The sequence below is a fragment of the Protopterus annectens genome, chromosome 6.part0 (assembly GCF_019279795.1).
Source record: "Protopterus annectens isolate FY-2018-M chromosome 6.part0, PAN1.0, whole genome shotgun sequence".
NCBI classification, from domain to species: domain Eukaryota; kingdom Metazoa; phylum Chordata; order Ceratodontiformes; family Protopteridae; genus Protopterus; species Protopterus annectens.
The window spans coordinates 1,436,143,709-1,436,163,628 of NC_056737.1; positions in this window are offsets into that span (position 1 = coordinate 1,436,143,709).

The following is a 19,920-nucleotide window of genomic DNA, read 5'->3' on the forward strand; positions in this document are numbered from 1 at the left end:
GTGGTGCAGCGTCACACCCGCCCCACACCAGAGTGGAAGTGCTGCTCCTCAGCATGGTGGCTCCTGGCCAACCACTACAACAGACATGTGTCATCATGGAGGCTGGAGTCACCCAGCAAGTCGACTCAGAGTGTGCAGGTAACATGGCATATTTGTAGACTACTGTTAGCTCAATTGTTAGAACATGCATATGTCAGATGTGCATTATGTATTTAGAAGATGTGGAGCCTGGTGTTGTGCAATACTAATAATTTGGAACATAATCTGTATGCCTGTGACTGTCACATGTTGTACTACTGTAATGTTGCAAACTCACAGCAGCAATGCCATAGTTTTTGACACTGACAAACTGTCTCATATCCTTGTAGGTCCCTCTGGTGTGACAGCAAGACAGACCCATGCTGGTGAGTGTTCTACATTTAATATAGCAAATAACATGTGCATGTCATAGGTGAGTTGTAGGCCATATACACATCTAAAACACGTACATATAATGCATGCTCTGCATGTTTTCTGTGGGACTCTGCACATTCCAGTAACATGAGCAGCTGCCTCAAACACATGCAATACACAGAGAATCCCAACCAATTGTGGTACACTGTAGTGGACATTGTATAGGCAGAGTCAATACACATGCATACAACATACACCACATTGTCATACGCAGTCAGTGTTAATATGATACACATGGCCTATTTAGACAACTGCTGTAAGGTCAGACTCCAGTATCCCAAATGTCATCCTCACAGCACACATACTATACCTGAAGGGTAGAGGCCTATCATGGGGTGGTGCGACACTCTTCAACACACAACACATTCATGTTAGGCAATGCTCCCTATTGAACACCTTACATACCCATGTAACAACTGCCTGTGAAATGGTTAATGTAGACAAAGTGCTGCAGTTCAGGTACAGCAAGATAGTTGCCAGCGTGGCACACATTAGTGGCCTTGAGTGACCACATGATGCTGCCTGATGATGGCTCATGGTACTACACTATATCCAGTTACAATAACTACAGTTCTACACATAGCATTCATTGCTATATACCTGACAGTTGTGTGCATCCAGACATGGCATGTATACCTATGAGTGATGGTGCACAGGACATTGGAAAGCATTTAAAACTTGCACAGCAATGTTGTGTCCATGTACACATTGTGTTCCAGGGTAAGGCCAATCATTGAACAACACACATGCATCAACGACATGTATACTGTTATTAACAAGGACTCTCTACACTTGCACTGCATGTTGTTGAGCAACACACATCCTGCATGCTGACACGTGTGATAGGATTCTTTGTCTTGTGATACTGTACTCCACCATCAACCACTAATGAGTATGTTCTGGATTGCTGTTGGTGTGTGTGTGTGTGTGTGTGTGTGTGTGTGTGTGTGTGTGTGTGTGTGTGTGTGTGTGTGTGTGTGTGTGCGTGTGTGTGTGAGACCTTTACTGAGTAGTGTATTTGTGTGCATGTGTTCATGTGTTTGTGTTCATGTGTGCATGTGTTATGTGCATGTGTTCATGTGTTCATGTGTTCATGTGTGCATGTGTGCATGTGTGCATGCGTTCATGTGTGCATGTGTTCATGTGTTCATGTGTTCATGTGTGCATGTGTGCATGTATGCTAACATCATGTACAGATTGTAAAGTGTGTTTCCTGTCTTCCTCTCACAGGTGCTGAGGTTGTGTTGGTTGAGTGCAGCAGGGAATCTGAAGTCACTGCCACAAATAGTGGAAATGATGATACATGTGTTGTGGCACAGGCAGGTTTGACAGGGTCTGTCATTGGTCCGCCAATTGACAGTACACAGCTTTCCACCCCATCTATGTGCACATTCATACTGCCAATGCATCCCTCATCACCAATGGCCTTAGCTGAGGGACAGCATACAGTAGGCATTGACCAGGATAGTGTGGTATCTATGGCACATGCATCCCCTCACAGCAGCCATACCCAGACTCTTGGAATGGTACCACATAGGCAGATGTCCAGGGGTTCTCGTGGGAGCATAGCTGGTCATAATGCCCCTGGCAGACATGCCCCCACAGGTCTTACAACCTCAGTTATGTCCTGGGCTGTAATGCAGGCACAGGCACGTATGGAACGGTACCCCAGACAGGGACTAAGGGTGCAGAGGGCCCATAACACCACTATCAATGACAGTATCCGTGACCTTGCCAGTGCCATCTGTAACTACACCGAGGTCATTGACAGATGTCGGGGGAGACACTAGATGTCCTCCACAATGTCATGTCCATGTGCCAGGACAGTGCAGGATGGCTGAGACATCGACGTGGACATATGCCAGCAACATCATCAGCTGGCGGTCATCGCGTACGACACACAAGTCACAGCTGCTCCCGTAGTGGCAGTACCAGCCCCAGCAATGTTGGGGCTGGGCTGTCATTAGACTGTCCTAGAAGACCAAATGCACGTGGCTCTGGCCAATCCCAGCAGGGACATGGGTCCAGTCAACATCCCTCTGCCTCTGATGATAGTACCCAGTCTGGCTTAGTACCCGATACTGTCCGTGACACCCCTGCCAGGCACAGGTACTGTGTCCGTGGCCAGAGACGGTGATCTGTACAGCCTGGTAGGTACAGTCTGTGGCTGTCCCACAACCTCCCATATTTGGCAGTGACATGGTGGAACTGTGTGCATGCAGACACACACACATAAACCAAACACCTAGGGCTAACACATACACACACACACATTACATCAACATTGACCCATGCTGTACTGTTGTCCCTCACACACACACACACACACACACACACACACACACACACACACACACACACACACACACACACACACACATGTCGATTGGATGGGTCAATGTTGGGCTCTGGCAAACCAACAACACACCCTGTGCATATGATGAAACTGTGCCACCTCCTGTCATCTGTAACATTGATGCAGGAACAGGCTAACATGGTGCTGATGCACAGGGTGACTTAATAGCAGTGTAGCAATGTTAGCATGTTGTCAACAGTAAAATGTAATGATATCCGTGTAGGTATATCTGAGCAGGCATGATGCACTAAAGCTATGATTATCAATGTAGTATTGTTTACACCAGTGTTAATTCCAAAAATGGATTGTCCACCCATGTGCCACTTGGCTGATGTGTGTAGTTCTGGCAGCATGTGTTGGTAAGTGGACAGTACATGTGTGATGTGTGCTGTACAGATTTGCAGGTGTACGTTTGTGAACAAGGTGCAGGTGCACTGTCTGCATGTACGTGCATAGTGGACAAATGGGAAGGGTGACATGCCCTGTATTACACAGTGTTAACACTTCATAGTTTCTATTGCTGGCCAGTATGCATTTTACTACACATATGTTTTAACTTAGGTACACATGTGTATGACATGGTTTGACACTATGCTGTGGGTGATACTGTTAATATTGGTCATTGGTTTGCAGTCTGGTAGTATACACAACCTCAACAGCCTGACTATAACCAATCATTAATTGATGTCTTGACAACTGACACACACATGTAGGAAACACAGTAGCATTTAGATCCTTCTGGTACAATACTATACCAGTAAACAGTGGTATTGACCACCACCCATTCCTGGGACCACTCCTCTTTGGCATGTAGCCCTCTTAGGTACAAGCAAACACAGTATATATATGTCTGTCCACATCTGGTAATGCATACAGTGGCCTACAATGCATTCTCTGGATTAGACACTTATCCTCCACAAGGGTATCATACAGACAGATACCTGTTAACCAACCCATGCTGTAAAGCTATAAGCCAACTATAGCATAGTCATCCACATTTACTAAACATAGTATCCCGACAGTACCACATAGGTAGTAGCCCACAACATGTAGAAGGGGTACCGATGTGTACATACAGCCACATGTTATGTCATCTGTCCTTTGGTATTCACATTTCCAAAGGTATTCTGAAGTCCCTCGGTGTATCACATAAGTAATAAGGGGTCTGTATGCATATCCATGTAGCTGTTGCACACCTGTAATGAATGTCCATTATTGACAGACTTTGTTGTGTTTGAACATGTCTGGCATATGCCCCAGGCATGTACCCTCACTCACACTATTCTATAGAAACTGTTATGGGTGTGTGTGACACAGATTACCTAGGCCACAGATCACTATAGTGGCTGGCCTTGCCCCAAACATACATATGTGACCTTAGGTCTGAGAAGCAGCAGCACAATCTGTCAAAGGTAACAGATGTATTCATGTAGAAAGCAGGCTTCACACCTATGAACTAATCGAGGTCACATGTACATATATGTATTTGCCACACAGATACCTGAAGTGTGCAATGCACATACTGTTGTTTCACTGATATGTCATCCAGTTGTAAAAGCAAAACCCACAACACATTGCCCAACAGTGTCACACACCCACACACTCAGCAATTGCAGGATTCAAACCTCTACCTAACGATGTTATGATACTAGAGAGATACACATTAACACGACACGCTCAATGATTTACTGGGAGTTTTTATTTCCACTGCTGTATTTGTGGGATGCTGACATCATCAGTCTTGGCAAAGAGGAATATACCTCTTTTAATGTGTTTTCCTAGTCTCCAAAAAGGGCACTCCTCGCAAAAGAAATCACACACACACACACACACACTCATTAATTGCAGGATTCAAACACTTACCTAACTATGTTATGATACTAGAGAGATATGCATTAACACGACACACTATATGCTTTACTGGGAGCTTTCCTTTCCACTGCTGTATTTGTGGGATGCTGACATCATCAGACTTGGCAAAGAGGAATATACCTCTTTTAATGTGTTTTCATGGTCTCCAAAAAGAGCACTGCTCTCAAAGGAAATTACACACAAACATATACCACCCCCCACACACACTCAGCAATTGCAGGATTCAAATCCCTACCTAATTATGTTATGATACTAAAGAGATACGCATTCACACAATGCGCTATATGCTTGACTGGGAGTTTTTGTTTCCACTGCTGTATTTGTGGGATGCTAACATCATCAGAGTTGACAAAGAGGAATATACCTCTTTTAATTTGTTTTCCTAGTCTCTGAAAAGGGCACCTCTTTCAATGGAAATCACACACAAACATATACTCCCTCAACACAAACAGCAATTGCAGGATTCAAACCCTTACTTAACTATGTCATGACACTAGAGAGATATGCATTAACACAACGCGCTATATGCTTTATTGGTGATTTCATTTCTCCTGCTATATTTGTAGGATGCTGACATCATCAGACTGGACATGGTAATGTGTGTGCACTTTGTTTTATGCAATCTCAGGACTGCACCATGGGGGACAGCAGGTGTTAACAGCTTGAACAGGGCTCCACAATTCTTAGCTTGTGTGATCTATCTGTGGGCCAGTTGCCAATCCATCATATGAAAATACATATTTATGCACAGTTTGTTGATTTTGTGGATACAACATGTGTCTGGGATGTTGGAAAAGGGCTATGAAATTCTATGAGGGACATGTGTAGCTCATTTCAGTGGTGTATGTCCTGGGTGGCTGCCTTGCAAGCAGTCTAGCAGGTTTGGGAACCATGATCTGCCCATGATCAAACCAAAGTTGGTAGGGTTGTCTGTTTGTCAGCTTCCAATAGCTCTGTTTATGACTTCAATCATGATGGACTCCATGGCCTTGCAGATCAGACTTCATAGGCTTATAGGACTATAGTTCCCATGGTCTGTTGTGCACCAACACTTGTGGGGTGTGCCATGTGTTGCTGTAACCCATTCAACGGTTTCATATCCTGTAGAGAGTGTGAGGCTCAACAGACTGTTCAGGTGCAGGGTCTGTTTGTTCTGCAGTTCACTTATGACACATATAGGGTAACAATGTAATCCAAATGATGCCATGTTTTCTGCTTTGGAAGGAGCTGTTTACCCATTCTACATGTGATATCTCCTGGTATGATGATAGGGCCTTTTGTCAGTGGGAGGTGGGTATGTATGTATTGGCCTGTCTGACAGGATGTTGGCATTGTCAGTCATTTACAGCTGGACCTGACTCAGGACATATATGAGTGTACATTGTTATTTATGACATAGCTGAAGGAAGTGTCATGGTTCTGTCTGGACTCCTTTGCAGATAATCTTTCCAAAACACCAACAAACTTAAGCACTACACCCCTGTTATACTCTTTTACACACTGAACACCCTACTGATCCTTTTTGATCAGTCAAATGAGTATTTCATAATAATATCCTGACATGTCCAAAGGTCAGTTTCGTGTGTACTCTCCAGTGCAGCTGGTGAATATGGGAGTTTTCAGACAATGTTACAACTGCCTTATGTGCACAGACAACCCTCTCCTCCTCCCAACAAACTCAGATATATGTGAGAGATGCAACTATATGGACAAACTGGAGGCTGAGCTCTCTCGACCCATGACTGGCACAGTCTATCAGGAGGAGAAGGTAACCACACACACCACAAATCCAGTCTCACATAGACCTATAGCAACAGCAAACCAAACACATAAACACACATAAACATACTTGGAGGCTCTAAATAAACATCTGCCTAATCAGCACAGACCTCCGAAGCAGACACTCAAACAACTGCTACTCCACAACAATACACACATATCACATAGTTCATAAAGTCAGTGTGCCACACAGCCACTGCCCTTAAGGCTAAACAACACACTTAATACACTTGTAATAGGTGACTCTATTGTCAGACACACTGATGTCCCACTCACCAGGCTGAACAAGGAGGTGGTCACTGTAAGCTGTCTGTCGGGTGCCAGGATCCGCCACATAACACATGCACTCAGGTCAATCCAAAGCAAGTACAAATATGACTCTGTCATTGTCCATGCTGGTGTGAATGACCCAAGATGTTCCTCCCTGGACTACATGAGAAGAGACATAAAGGAGCTCTGATCATGTAGCCCAGGCCGGTATGACCCTGACCTTGTGTAGCATCTTACCGTCACCAAGAATGATGCCACAGTATAAAGACAAAATGATCAATTTTAACAGTTGGCTAATGTATTGGTGTCATTCAAAGGGAATCCAGTGTCTGTCAGCCTGGGATGACATGCTTGACAAGCCACGTTTCTTCACTAGGGACAGCTTGCACCTGTCACCCCTGGGCTTTTGAATACTGCCCAAGACTCTTGCCAACCCCATAGTGCCTTTTTTAGGCAAGGCTCAAAAGACAAACCCACCTCCATAGACGATACAGGGTAAAAGAAACTAAGGGTAATGCTGCTCAATGCCAGAAGTCTACACCTCAAAATGCACACACTCAAGGCTCTCTTCAGTATAGAGAATATCGATATCTGTGCAGTAACAGAAACCTGGTTCAAGGCTCCTGAAAGCACCCCAGCACTACCAGGTTATACTTCATACCATGCTTTTCAGCCACAAATCCCGGACCAAACCACAAAAAGGAGGGGGAGTATCCATATACATCAAAGATACACACACCTCCAGGTTTGTAGCACTGCACGAAGCATTGGAGACCATCCATGCGCAACTAACAGTGGGCAAAACTGCCTTTCAGTTTGTAGCCTGCTACAGACCACCCTTACAAACTCAGGGACCCCACTCGGCTTTCCTGAGAACACTGGAGATTATGAAGGTCTCTCCAACACCATTATATTGGGTGACGTCAACTACCCAAACATTGACTTGGAATACTACTCAAGCCCCAACATCATTGGCCAACAGTTCCTAGAATTTATAAACTCAAATGCTATGGAACAACTGGTCACCACCCCCACAAGAGGGGAAAACATATTGGACCTGGTCAACACCAACATGGGGACTCTATGTTCCACACCAGAGGTATACACCTCATTGGTAAGGTCAGACCATACATTTATCTCACTGGACATCCATATCCCATCCCCACCCCCAGCCAAGGTATTCTTGGTGAAGAACTTCTCAAAAGCAAATGTTACACTTCTCAAAACTGAGGTGGTATCCTTCAAAGCCCCCAGGCCAGTTGAAAATACGTCTCAAACTGCAGAATCCTTTACAAACACATTCTATGGACACCTACATGAATGCATGGATCGTGCTATCCCAAATGAAACCAAGACTCACTCCTCCAAAGGCAGGGGACCTGTCTGGTGGACCCCAGCCATAAATAAGCTATACAATGAAAAGGAGGAGGCTACTACATGATAGAGCAAAATCCCAAGAAGGGAAGGCATCTCTGATCAGTACTAGCAAGAAACTACAATCAGTCATAAAATAATCTAAGGCCAGCTTCAAAAGAAAAATTGCACAAGACACTAAAGACATTCACAAGGCTTTCTTTAGTTATGTCAGGAACATGGGTGGCAACTCCCAGATATGCTCTTAGTGCATAATGACAAAAAATACACTGAACCCACAGACATTGCCAACATCCTGGCAGACAGGTTCAGTGCAAATTTCTCCCCCCCCATCCCCCCAAAAGAGCAAATGTCCATCCCAACAGAGTGTAGCCTCCCTGATATCACAGATGAACAGGTGACAGCTGCCCTCTCCAAAGCAATAACACAGCATCAGTGGGACCAGACGGTGTCCCGGGCTGCATCTTACATGAGCTTCATGAAGAACTTAGCCCTCACATCAAGTCACTGTTCAGTATCAGACTTACTACAGGATATGTACCCAAGGAATGGCGTACAGCAACAGTGGTCCTGCTCCACAAAGGTGGTGCCACAACGGGCCCTGGACACTATCGCCCTATAAGCCTGACTAGCCTGGTCTGCAAAGCTATGGAGCGTATCATCATGGAACTCATAAACAAAGATATCAGGAACCACCAGACACTGGATCCTACCCAATTCGGCTTTGTTAAGGGCAGATATTGCCTCTTGAACCTGGTCGACTTTTTGAAACAGTTACCAGGGCCATAGACGTAGGGAAGGTAGTCCACACAGCCTATCTGGACCTCGCAAAAACCTTCAACACAATACTCCACTCGGGCATCATAAATAAGCTCACCAGCTTAGATATCAGCACATATGTCACAAGATGGATTGCAAACTGGATCAGGGATAGCACCCACATGGTCGGAATTGCAGGTGCCATGTCAGACACTACACCAGTTACAAGTGGTGTCCCACAAGGCTCAGTCCTGGGACCTCTCTTGTTCAGTATATATTTCTCTGAGGTTCAGGCTAACATGGGAGGACTATGGCTGACCAAGTTTGCAGATGACTGCAAACTGGGTGCCATAATCGACACAAGCATCCTTCAAAAGGGTCTCACAGAGATGGTTAACTGGTGCCAGAGCCATGGCTTAAAGCTAAATGCCATAAAATGCATAGTCATTCCCTTTGGGAAAAACAAAGTGCCCACAAATTACCACATAGGTGGTAATCCATTACATACGGAAGGAGTAATTAGGGATTTGGGGACCCAAGTAGATAGTATTCTCTCCTTTGACAATCACGTTGCCAAAGTGGTTAGAAAGACCTTCTATATAGCCCACCTTATCACAAAAGGTTTCACATCTAGATCAAGAGAGGTCATTGTGCCCCTCTACTCATCAGGCCCATACCTGAATACAATGCCCCATTTGGGATGTACCTTACCCGACACCTGCAACAACTGTAATGATCCCAAAAGTACCTCACCAATTGGATCAAGGGACTCAAACAGATGCCCTATGCAGTTTGGCTAAAGAAACTCCAGCTCTACTCAGTTGCTTACTGCCTACTCAGATGCGATCTGTGCCTGATGTATAAATCCATGTCCAACCCAGAATTAATGGTCATGCTCAACCTCAGGATATCCAAATCCCTTAGAGCTACACACTCCAGGGACTCAAACCTCAGCACAGAAATAAATAGGACATGCTGGAGGGACAGATTCATATCCTAGTGGCTCCCCTCACTCTGGAATGAAATCCCAGTCCAAGTTAGGCAGAGCCCCTCACTGACCCTCTTCAAGAGAAATCTTGATGAGTGGATGGGAGATCATACATTTACCCCTGGGATCTCTTCTGGGTCCCTGCTAGACAGAGGCACAATAAACTAACTGTAAAAGGGCTATCTTGTGTGACCTACTATTCAAAGGCACAGTCTACTAATCTAAAAGGGTGGCAAAAGCCAAACACACTCTGGCTAGGCTTATAATTGCCCTAGGGCAGATAGCCTAGTATCAACCTATGAACCTATGAACCTATGATAATGTTCGGAGTGCACATTGTTTATTGATAATACTGATAGCAGGTTTTTATCTTCTTTGCTTTCCCACTTTCTATGAACAACCTAGGTATCTGTAGTACATATTTGATTATGACAGGGTTCCAATATATTATATATGTGTCTGTTGTCATATAACTGTGTGCACAAGACAGGATTGGTGAATAGTGAGAGGTTCCTGGGTTAACACATGCAACTGCCAGATATGTGTGGCCCACTGCTGTACTCAGACATGGGCTAAGTGTGTGAGCATGCCCAGTTTGGCCTTTCAGCGTTTTGTTGCCTGACATTTGTCTCATTTATTCAAGTGTGTGAGCATGCCCAGTGTGACCTTTCAGTATGTTGCTGTCTGACGTCCACTACATTTGTTATCGTGTGTGAACATGCCCAATATTAAACTTTATACTATATGTGTGTTGAAAATCAAGTTATATTTTTACTGCAGGGCTCACCTTTGTGTCATAACTCGACAGGGATTATACTGTGCCTGCAGGGTTTCCATGAGACACTTTGCATAGACTTATCAACATTTCTTCATACAGATTGACCAGTGAAATACTGTCATGGTTTGGTGGTTCAGTACTGTGACTATAGTGCACAGTATCTTGGGTTCGAGGCCTGTCACTGCCTTATATTTTCATACTGGGCAGACCAGACTGCTTAATGACCAGTAAAGCAGATATGAGCATATTTACCTGCTTTTGCTCAACTATGCCTAACTTTGACCAAACTTGCCCAACATTGCTCAACATTAACCAACATTGCTGAACGTTGCCCAATATTGCTCAACATTGCCCAAAGTTGTGCTAGTTAGTGTGTGCAATTTTGTTTACATATACTAAATAGTGGTAAAAGCTGTTTAGCACTGCTTTATATTGCTTAAAACATGGCAATCATGCCTCAGGTGGTGCTGCAGGGCTGCCTATGTTGGATGCACATAGTACACTCCCTATACATGTTTGAAAACAGGTAGTGTCAAGTTAGGCATCCCTTTTACTATATGTGCGAGTCAGAGAGAGGTATCATTTCCAGGGTTCCTACTGAGCCAGTGTATGTTGCATTGCCTCTTTGCCAAGGCCAAAGCCTACTGGGCACACCTCCTTCTGCCTAATGGGGCAGGCTCAGGTTGTTCCTCCTCCGAGTCACGCTCTGCTTGTGATGGCCTTGGCAATGGTGGGGGGCTGTTTGGCCCAGGCCTATGCTGGTCCTGCTGCAGCTGTTTTCGCAGGATCATATTATGTAGCATAGCACATACCATGACAATTTGGGTACATGTAGTTGGTGAGTACTGCAAGGGTCCACCAGATGTGTCCAGGCACCGGAACTGTGACTTGAGCAGCCTAAACACACGCTCGATTACATTTCATGTTTGTGCGTGTGCCTCATTATGGCGTTCCTGTTCAGGTGTGTGTGCACTTCTGATGGGTGTCATCAGCCACGGCTCCAGTGCATATCCAGCATCCCCCACTAGGTGACCATGAGGGATGTCCCCATTGGCAAATGTCTGGTACAGCTGTGTCAGATGCCAGATATGGGAATCATGATAGCTTCCAGGGCAGCCAGCACACACATTCAGTATTATGCCCTGGGCATCACACACGACCTGGCAGTTGATGGAGGTGAAGCCCTTGCGGTTAATGTAGGCCCTACCCCGCTCACCGTCTGGTGCTTTGATGTGTATGTGCATGCAGTCTATTGCACCCACTACCTCAGGGTATTCCGCTATTTGCTGGAAAATACGCATATTGCTGGCCAATACCTCACGGGAATTGGGGAAATATACATGATCACCGACATGTGCTGACATGGCATTCAGGAACTGGTGCAGTACCCTGGTTGCTGATGCCTGTGATATCCCCATCATATCACCAGTTGGTCTCGGGAAAGTATCTGTTGCTAGTATTCTTAGGCCAACACATACCTTGGTTTCCACTGGGATGGGTTCCCCTCTGTTGGTTCTGTGTGTGAGGCGTGGCCTGCTCAGCTCAACAATTTGCTGCATGAGGTCTCTGTCCACTCTATAGCGCTCCACTATCTCCAGCTCATGTAGCCCCTGTTAGGTTATCCTGGGCCTGTACACTCTTCTCCTTCTCCTCACTGGAGGATGTTCAGCAGCATTCGCATTGTCACCACCCTCAGCATGTTGCATATGTCGCCTTATAACAGCAATGGCAGCCCCTAAAATTTCTCTGCCTCAGTAAAGCTTTTTCAGTTTTCCCTTCTATTAGCTTACTGCAGTGTTGCAGTGTCTCTGAGAGAAACATAGTGGAAAGTTGTTTGCAGAGTTTTAAGTGCTGGGCTGGGCTAGTGTACTGCCTGTGTAATTGCCTGATTCTGATTGTTTTCACCTGCTAGCTCTGCTAGTTCTCCCCGGTTAACTTCCTACTATTTGTTGTGCTTCCTTTTCCCTTTCTGTTTCCACAGGGGGGCAGCGCCATGCACACAAGCGCAAACACTCACACACCAGCTCACACATGCGCACACATGCTTACACGGCCTAACACTTGCTAATTCCTGCTTAAACGCGTGTACACAGGTGCAAATGCACTTACACAACTTTAAACAACCTTACACATACTTACTCCGGCTTAAACGCGTGCACACAGGCGCACACGCGTGCACACAGTCTTACTCAGATATACAGGCACGCATCCGCACGCAAACACGTTGCAGGCACTTCAACAAGAAACTTTAGTATTATCCACGGCATACACCTTCTATTTCTTGCCTTTAGCTAGGATACCTGTTGACACACCTCTTCCAGTGATGAGTAACTGACAGGAAACACATGCCACTCTGCTCCAATGAGCTTACATTCTTTCATACATACCCCCCCCTCGTGATGTCACCTATCTTCTACTTTGTTACTCCCATTATCCTACTCATACACTCCACTGACTGTGCTCATTTGCAGTGTAAACTTGGGACTCACTATCCTTACCCTCATTTTCATGGGATTGCCTAGTAATGCTTGGTTACATCTCTGAGCTTCCCCCCTTAGCAACCTCTACTCGGTTGCCATGTTGTCTTCAGCCTGCCATTCACTTGCATTGAAACTTATGATTTGCTATAAAATCCCTATTTATACCTTTTAATTTCTGTTTTTCTGGTTTTCAGAGCACATCGCGTTTGAGCTGTGCTGCACTACACTTAAACTTCGGAGATCGAGGTAAAAAAAATTTTTTTTATTTTGCATCGGGGAACATTGCCAATGGCTGTATATTTGGCCACTGGCATGCTTTCTCAACTGGATGCAGCCTTTATTTGGAGCTGTCATGGCTCCGTTTTGCTATTTGCAGCACGGTACTCAGTTGTCAACGGAGTACATTTCTGCAAATAACACTACTCTTACTCGGACAGGTTCAGGTTTCCTGGATCGCAAATTTACCTAATTTGCATGGCTTTCACCAACAAATGAGGTAATTTGCATAACCTAGCCCTGTCCGTGTAAGAGTCGTTTTAGGAGCTCTGTTGCACGCCCCTGCCGGCTGTTCCTAGATCGCTCGGTGGATATGTTGGCTGCATGGAGTCTTACTCTACTCTTAGACTCCGTGCAAGCCTTCGTGAATCCAGCCCAATGTCTTTAAACAGACCTAAAGTGACTCCTTTTGAATTTCAGTCTGGAGCTGTATAAATACATTCTTTTTTGTGTCCTTGTTAAAAACTTGTGAAACATACAAATTCCAAGGACCACACAGTCTTTTCATGAATCACATTTATCCCAAAACATGCATACAAAACGTAATCACTGGACAACCACGGTGAAGTCTTCATGCACTTACAAAACTTTTATTCGATAAAAGGACAAGCGCTTTCGCAATTTGCTTTTTCTGATCCTATGCAACTAAATAAAACCATCACATTTTTAAAACACATCATAACCAATAAAAACACATAAAAAAGGGTGCCAAAATGACATCATCTCATTCAGAGACACAAGATATCATTACTTTTTATATATCTTGAATCTCCACCCCTTTAAAACAGGTTTAATACTTAACTGAGTATTAAGTCCTGGATATACATGTGCTTGCATATATCCATTTTAGTTCTAGCTGTTCTAAATAGTTATTATGATCACCTCCCCTCTCATTTAAACTTAATTTTTGTAACACCCTAAAGGAAAAGTGATGGTTAGGAGAATCTAACTGATGTTTAGCTAGGGCATTTTTAACATCGCCCTTCCTTATGTCTGACATGTGTTTATACACCCTATCTCTTAAACGCTGCATCGTCTTGCCCATGTAAAAACATGGGCATAGTGCACACGTGGCTAAATATACCACATGTGCTGTAGTGCAGTCTGCATAAAACCTAGGTGTAAACACAAAGTCCAAGACAGGATGTTTAAAAAGCTGTTCTTTAGTTATAACTTTACATACCCCACAATGTCTGCATGAATAGGTGCCTAACCTCTGACTTGATACTTCTTGATTTCTTTTCCCACTACATAATAGCTGTTTAAGATTCTTACTATTCTTATATATAATGGAGGGAGTGTCACCAACTATTTGCTTAGTTTTACTGTCCAAGGATAAAATGGACCAATTTTTTTGAATGATATTTCTTACCAAATTATTGTTACTCAAAAATTTTGTAACAAATGGGGTATACTGTTTCTTTCTATACTCTCAGCAGGCAAAACTTCCCTTTGTCCAGATTCTATTGCATCCACCTGACTGGGTTTTATACACAAAACTTCTATCACTTCTAAATTTTGTTGTTTATTAATGGATTGACTCTGTGATCCCTTCCCTAATTTTCTTAACATCTCTACTATTATAACCTCTATCCACAAACATTTTTTCTAATGTGTCAAACTCCATTAATTCATCCTGTGCTCTATTACAAATCCTGGAGATCCTTTTAAACTGACTTTTCACTATGCTGGGAAATACGTGTCTAGGATGCATACTATCTCTACTCAACAAACTATTACGTCAGCATGGCTTTCTATACAATGTTGCAACAATCCCTTTCTCTGGATCTTTCTTTAGAAATACATCTAGAAAGTCTACCTTTGTAGATGAATATGTAACAGTAAATCGAAGAAAATCAGTAGTTGTCTCTAGGTATTCAACATATGCAAGGAGGGAAGAATGACTACCTTCCCAAATGATAAACAGATCATCCACAAAACAGTTATATAACTTAATACATTGATAAAAGGGATTGCCATGTAAATTTTCATTTTCCCAAAAATGCATAACAAGATTAGCGTATGAATTTGCACAGTGGGTGCCCATGGCGACCCCCCCCCCCATTTTTGCAGATATAATTGTTCTTCAAATAGAAACACATTATTATTAAGAATCAAATCTAATAATGTGCAAATTAAGTGCACATCACAGCTAAATGAACCCTGAGCATTTGTTAGAAGCTGTCTAACTGCCTCCATCCCATATTCATTGGGTATGCAAGTAAATAGATTCTTCACATCCATTGTGACCAGTAGGCAATCAACAATATTAAACTGTTGGACAAAATCATACAAATCTTTTAGAAAACCCATCATGTCTCTCAATATTGTACTTACAGAGGAAACAATCTGGTTTAACTTCCCTTCCACATATATTGATAGGGGCTCAGTCACCCAGCCCCTCCCAGCAACAATAGGTCTCATCAGTGGGGCTACCCTTGATTTATGAATTTTTGGTAGTCCCTTGATGTTAGGTACCAATGGAGATGACACCTAAAATAATTCATACAGTGTCTCATCAAAAACTCTATTCATAAATAAATCATAAATACAATCAATGACATAACTAATGATAACTTTCACTCTAAGCCAATCTGTTATGAGGTATGTCTCTCAATCACTTAAAATATTAATCATGACAAGTCGATAGTCACTTGTATTCAAGAGAACAACAGCTCCTCCTTTTTCGGGGGGCCTGATGGTCACATTTTCATTATTCATAAGTCTGTCTAAAGATTTTCGCTCATCTGAAGTCAGGTTGTAAAAAGTACCTTTACATTGCCCAGTCAATGCCTGCAATATTTCCTATTCACTTGTACAAAAAATTCAACATGTGCAGGTGTCACTGGAAGAAAAGTACTCAGTTTTCTATATACAGTAGTTTCTTGTTCAGTAAAATCACCGAACAAAAGTTTCACCGTAATGTTTTTGGCAAAAAGCCTTAGGTCAATCATAACTTCACTTACTTTGGCAGAAGTGGCTGGCACAAAAGTCAGTCTTCTGTCCAACACAGAACGTTAATATTTATCTAACCGATAAGATGATAAATTTACAAGTCTAATCAGTGTCTCATCTTCTGTTGAACCGACGCTCGCTCTGGAGAGTTCTTCCTTTTCTGTCGCCCTCTTCTGGTTGAGCGGGGATACTGCAATCCTCTCTGTTGTACTGGTAGAGGTAAAAAATTATCCATGGTGATGGGGCCAACACTTTCGGTCCTGCTCCTGCCCCTACCGAATTCCCATGGGATATTTTTAACCCTAGTTGATTCAATGGAGGTGTACTCTCTATACTTGAATCATTTGGTAACTGTACTTTAGAGGGAGAAACCCTCACATTACCTCCAAGCTCCATATGTTTATCAGTTGCACCTCCCATGGAATTGGAGGTTCGCAACATGGAAGTAGTCTCTGTATGTACTGGTTCCGATGAAACTGCACCCGAGCCTCACTGTGCAACTGTATGAGACTCCGACATTTGTTCACCAAGTCTCCTCAGCCAGACAAATACATTGCCTTGTTGAAAATCGGAGAAGTCTCGCTGCATTTCTTCTGTTTAGTTTGTCTGAGTCTCAGTTCATATAAGGAAACATTGATGTATAAATTATCAATATGACTTTGATAGATTTGTGCAGAGTACTACTGTATTAAATTACAGTGCCTACTTTCTAAATCCTGCACAATTAAGTGCACTGGATAGTGCAGTGGTGTAGCAGTAGTGTTGTCGCCTCACAGTAAGAGGTCCTCCAGTTTGATTCTTGGCTGTAGTGCCTTCTGTGCAGAGTCTGCATGTCCTGTCTGTGTGGGTGTGCTCTGGTTTCCTCCCACATTCCAAGACATGTATCTGGAGCATTTCTCACTGGGCATCTGCTGAAAATTGTTATGTTCCATGTTGGACTTTCCTGGTTAATAAAATAATAAACTGACATCCTGCAACCCTCCCAAGTGAAGGGTTATAACAATACATCCATTCAGTAATCCACCATCCTTGTTGAACAGTTTTTGTTGAAAAAACAATTCCAAAACCTGTTAAGGTTCAGACTCCTACTCTGACATCCTCTGGTTCAATCTGCAGCACATCTGCAGCCTTGACTACCTTCACCACCTCCTTTCTTTGCGCTCTACATAAACCATTTGGCTCAACTTTTACCTTTTCAACTCCTCTTACTTCAAGCAATGTTTTAGGCAAATCTATCTCTGACTGATGCAAGGATACTAACTCCTGGTCCACAACTTCTTCCTGAGTGAATTCTATTATACTCCCTGCTTCTCTAAACTACCATTCCACACAGAACAGAAACAGAAAATTGCTGCCAAAAAAGAGTGTCCTACTCATGAACAAACATGAGTAGGGGAAGCTCCCAAATGCCCTAACCAAATTTCCCCTAGTAGTATAAATACCACCTCAGGTCTACCCTAAAAAGAGGCTACTAGCCTAGTGGCCCAAACCTGGTCAACAAGGAATATAAATACACACATAAATAAATAAATAAATATAAATGAAGTTTCTTCATTTTATTGTAATATATATATATATATATATATCAAAATATCTTACAGATCAAGTGAGCTGCAAAGGTGTCCTCCATGCTGCCTCTAAAGAAAATGTGTACAAATGTCAGAGCCATAGGCCTATCATCAAATAGTCTAAGGCCAAGTGCAGCTTAAATGGATGGATACAAATATGTTTTAGAGCGATGCATTATTATTCAATGCTTCAGAGCCCAGCATCTTTGATACACTTATTTTCAGTAAAACTAGTCACATTAATATGTCTAGAGATAAGACTTCTGACAAACTAGACCTTGCTGTCTCAGAGCAATGTGGGAAATTCAAGTTTGATGCCTTAATTTGAAGCAGTTCCATATATTTCACCTAACATCTCTTCATAAGCAGAAGAAAAAGTATTAATGAAATCTAACATGCATTATTGAGTCATCTCTGATACTGTCTCAGGAAGTATCTCATCTAATTCACTGAGAAAACAGAAAATGGTTACCCCTACTCCTAAATGTCAGTGCCATTCAGCAAAGTTCACTGATAGTGGAGTATTTTCAACAGCTTCAGACTATCACAACTAACAGATATCTGTGAGGTGCCAAACTGTGAAATCCTAGATCAAGGAAAATTAATTAATTGCATGACAACAATTAAGTCCATGTCAAATTTGTTTCAAACTTGAAAGCTTCCACTATGCCTCCAGTGGACTCACTTGTGTTTCTTGTTAAGAACATAATAATACTAGCTTGTGTGATGACTGCTTAACAGCAGAATGACTGCTGCCCTTTAGCAGCCAGCTATCTATATGTATGTATGTATATATATATATATATATATATATATATATATATATATATATATATATATATATATATATATATATATATATATATATATAGACACACACACACACACACACACACACACACACACACACACACACACACACACACTCACACACTCACACACACACATATATTTTTGTTGCTGTTATTGTTAATATTGCCCTAACCGCTTTATTTATTTATTGCTGCAAACAGTAGTTGCTACTGATTGCATTCCTGCATGGGCAAATGCAGCCTCATCCCAACTAAATGCCTGAGCGGTTAAAGCCAGGTCTTTGAAAACCGTGACAGCAGAAGTTGAAGACCGTAAACAAACAAACACTGAACATTGTAAACATATTTGACAGCTCAGACTGCAAGCCTCTGGTGCAATTTTTGAAATGAGGTGTCAGTCAAGTTCAGTAAAATGTCAATAACGACATGAACCATCAGTTGAGCTCGTTTTAGAAAGGTTCCGAAAGAAGTGTAATAGTTAAATAAATTTTTCACTAGACATAAATATTTTTTTAGAAAGTAGCAAACAATGAAGGAGTTCTATAAATTAGGTGTCAGTTCAGATTGATCAGGATCATCCCACTGAAACTGGCAGCTGAATAAGAAGCACTTGCCTCTGTTAGAAAAGCATTAGAAAAGATTGCTTTTTCAAGTGTTCATGTCCTAGGTCTGCCTGAAGTTAAATATACAGTTTTGCAGTTATCGTCTTCTGCAGCTGTTTGAGAATTAACTAAAAACTCTTCTGTTATCAACATTTACTTGTCCATCTGCTTTCTAACTGGGCACTCTCACTGAGTTAATGGTCACTTTTAAAGGGAAATCAACAGTGGGTTTAAAGTACAAATACAGACAAAGAATGACCCGTAGGGACATTTTCAACATAATGAGGACAAAAACAGGCAGCTGTTCAGACAGTAACTTAAGAATATAGGTCATTACTCATTGCCTCTGATGCCCCAAACAAGGGATAAAATATTTGGTAGATACATTGTCCAGCCCATACAGTTTAGAGATCTCCACATATTTATTGCAGACTGCTTTTTGATACGTCCTTATAATTTTTTTTTTCAAATTTATAATGCATCTCCTTATAACCATCTTTTGTGTATGTGTGTATGTGGTGAGAGGGTACCCAGTTGCTTTGTTAAGACATTGCTTCTTAATGCCTGCATTGCCATAATTACAGCATTGACTTCCTTT